This window comes from Salvia miltiorrhiza, chromosome 4 (genome assembly GCF_028751815.1).
Source record: "Salvia miltiorrhiza cultivar Shanhuang (shh) chromosome 4, IMPLAD_Smil_shh, whole genome shotgun sequence".
NCBI classification, from domain to species: domain Eukaryota; kingdom Viridiplantae; phylum Streptophyta; class Magnoliopsida; order Lamiales; family Lamiaceae; genus Salvia; species Salvia miltiorrhiza.
Window position 1 is genome coordinate 34,045,588 of NC_080390.1, and position 3,411 is coordinate 34,048,998.

At 42.1% G+C, this 3,411-nt stretch overlaps 1 non-coding gene across 1 annotated transcript; it reads left to right on the forward strand.

The window, feature by feature from the left end:
• The first annotated feature begins 1,700 nt into the window (after window positions 1-1,700).
• Window positions 1,701-1,807, forward strand: LOC131023987 (small nucleolar RNA R71). The gene has a single exon (XR_009101585.1). It is a non-coding gene; the product is annotated as a small nucleolar RNA R71 (small nucleolar RNA).
• The last annotated feature ends 1,604 nt before the right edge of the window (window positions 1,808-3,411 follow it).

Here is a 3,411-nt window from a genome sequence, read left to right on the forward strand (position 1 = left end):
TAAATAAGTTAGAAGCATTAAACTCATCATTATCAACAAAAGAGAATAGAGGGTTTAGGAGGCAAGTGTCCATTGGATTGTTGTAGATGTGGTACTCCTCCATGTTGATGCAAGACTCTATCACTTGCATCATCTTGCATTCACCAACCCTCTTTTCTTCTTCCTCCTTGTACTTGAGAGCCTTGTGGATTGAAAATGTGAAGCTCTCGTCATTCACTCTAAGGGTGAGTTCGCCCTTAGCAACATCAATGAGGGCTCTCCCCGTTGCCAAGAAAGGGCGCCCCAGAATCAAAGGCACATCTTTGTCTTCCACCATGTCCAAAACAACAAAGTCCACCGGGAAAATGAAATTGTTGACTTTCACTAGGACATCTTCTACTATCCCCTTTGGATAGGAAACGGAACGATCTGCCATTTGAAGGGCAATTGTGGTTGGCTTGATGGTGCCAATCTCTAGCTTGTTGAAGATTGAGAGCGGCATCAAATTTATACTTGCTCCCAAATCACACAAAGCTTTCCCAAAACGATCATTCCCAATATCACAAGGGATTGTGAAGCTCCCGGGGTCCTTGATCTTGGTGGGGATTTTTCTTTGGAGAACGGCACTACATTCTTCGGTTAGATTGACCGTCTCATTCTCTCCCATCTTCCTCTTGTTTGATATGACCTCCTTTAGGAACTTTGCATAGGAGGGCATTTGTTTCAAAGCTTCAATAAGTGGAATGTTGATGTGCACCTTTCGAAAAATCTCAAGAAACTTGGAGAATTCATTCTCCACATTCTTCTTTTGATGTCTTTGAGGAAAAGGGATTGGTGGGCAATAAGGTGGTGGAGCCACGTACACCTCCTTCTTCTTTCCTCTATCTCCTTGTTCCTTTGAAGGGTTGCCATCTCCAACTTCAACCACAACACCACTTCTATCTTCTTCGTCGGGCATCTTGGGCTCTTCATATGTTGTCCCACTCCTTAGAGCAATGGCCTTGCAATGCTCCTTGGGATTCACGATTGTGTTGCTTGGGAATTGCCCTTGTTGGTGTTGATTGTTTATAGACTCGGCAATTTGTCCCACTTGTATCTCAAGCATTTTCAATTGCTTGGCTTGAGCCTCTAACTTCTCATCCGTTCTTGTCATGTGAGCTTGAGTCGTGGTCATGAACTTCATCAATATTTCTTCAAGGTTGAGCTTCTTCTCTTCCTTGATCATGCCATGGCTCACCGCAAATCCGGGCGGTGGTTGCAAGAAATTGTTTGGATTGCTATAGGAGAGGTTAGGGTGGCGGTTAGGTTGGAATCCTTGAGTGTATTGCCCTTGCCCTTGGTAGCCACCTTGTTGTTGGGGCCGGAAGTTCGCATAGCCTCGGTTGTTGTTGTTGTTGATGTAGTTCACATCCTCGAAGCTAGTTTGTTCTTCAACCACGGGCTCTACCCTTGACATTGATATAGCATCAATCTTGCTATTCATGGCGGTCAATTGAGCCGTCAAAAGAGCTATCGGATCTGAGCTTGTTGTAGCCGCCACCTTCTTCAAGATGATCCTCTCCGTTGGGAATTGATGGCAATTGGTGGCCAAGTTCTCTATGATGTGAGCGGCCTCCGCGTGGCTTTTCTCCAACAATGCTCCATTGGCCGATGCATTCATGTCTCTTTGCATCTCACCACTACACCCGGTGTAGAATACACAAATGATTGTGTTTTGGTCTAAACCATGGTTAGGGCACTTCCTTAGCATCTCTTTGAATCTCTCCCAAGCTTCGTAGAAGGATTCTCCATCAAATTGGTGAAATTGGACTATGTCCTTCTTCATCTTCATGGTTCTACCCGGAGGGTAGAACTTGTTGAGAAACTTTTGAGCCATGTTCTCCCATGTAGTGATAGAACCACCCTCTAAAGATTGGTACCATGTCTTGGCCATGCCCCTTAGCGAAAAGGGGAAGAGTCGAAGTCGAATGGCATCCTCCGGGACTCCATTCATCTTGATGGTGCCGCATATCTCCAAGAAGTTTCCAAGATGTCCATTCGGGTCATCTTGGGAAAGACCGGCGAATTGGTTTTGTTGTACCATATTTATGAGGGCCGGCTTGAGCTCAAAATTGTTGACGTTGATTCTCGGGACATGCACTCCTCCTTGTTGGACAATGGGTTGGAACATATTGCTAATAGGTGGTGGTGGAGGTGTATTTCTTAGAGCTTCTTGCTCATTGATTTTCCCTTGCATGGCTTCTAATTGCATTTGAAGTTGACGGATTAAGTCGTGATTTTCCGCCATAGCTTCCTCCAACTCTCTATCTCTTCTTGTTCTTGCTTTGTTGTGTCGACAAAAAGCTTCAACCTCAAGGTTTATAGGTATAAGAGGTGCACTCTTAGATCTTGTGTTCATACACTACCTATCAACCAACAAGAACAAGAAGTCAAAACACAATCTTAAAATAGAAAACAAAAATTAAAGCAAGTAAAATGTCTAAAGTAGTTAAGCACAATGAAGCAAAATATCACAAGCAAAGAAACTAAACTAATCCCCGGCAACGGCGCCAAAAACTTGTTCGCTATTTATTTTCACCACGCCGCAAGTATACGGGTAGTTGTAATATATGGAAGCAAGGTCGTATCCCACAAGGATTAGTAGTTCAATCAAGTGATTATCCTAATTCATTTTACTCGACTATTTAGACTAAACGATTGAGTGATTGGTTTGATTATCTAACTAAATACTTAACAAGTGCAAAGACAAATAAAAATCAAATAAGCAAAGTGGATAAATAAGATGATTAAGGTGATTTAGGGACTAGGCATCGATGATTAAGCAAAATACTTCAATTATAGCTCAATATTAATCTTGACAATCCTAATTATCTAGAGTGATCTCCCAACTAGTTCTAGCCCCCTCCCGGACGACTAGAGCGGTAGATTACGGGTCATAATTGCCGTCCCCGGTCAACTTCTAACCTATAACTCCCAAAAGCACACAAAGATCGACATACTCTCACCCAACTCTCAACCTCCCGGTTATCGAATTGATATGTTTCAAACACCTTATCTATTGCAATTATCCTCTCCCGATTCAAAGTGCAAATTAGAAATGCATAGAATGTGGCCAACAATCCATACAAGAAATAAATCAAGGGTTTGAAAAGATAATGTGCAAATGAACAAACAAGATTTATATTGAGCATAAATAATCAATCCATTACAATAATCATCTAGCCTAATCCCCAAATCAAAGAGAAATTTAGCCTAACATGTTCAAACACAATAAATCAAAGTTAAAGGTGTACATAATGAAAGAGAGAGTAAGAAATGACAAATCCTATTTATGAGCTTCTTCTTCCTTCTCTTCTCTTCAATGGTCTTCAATGGTAGATGGGTGTGTTAATGGAGGCTAGGGTTTAGTGTGTGGAGTGTTGGGGAAGATGA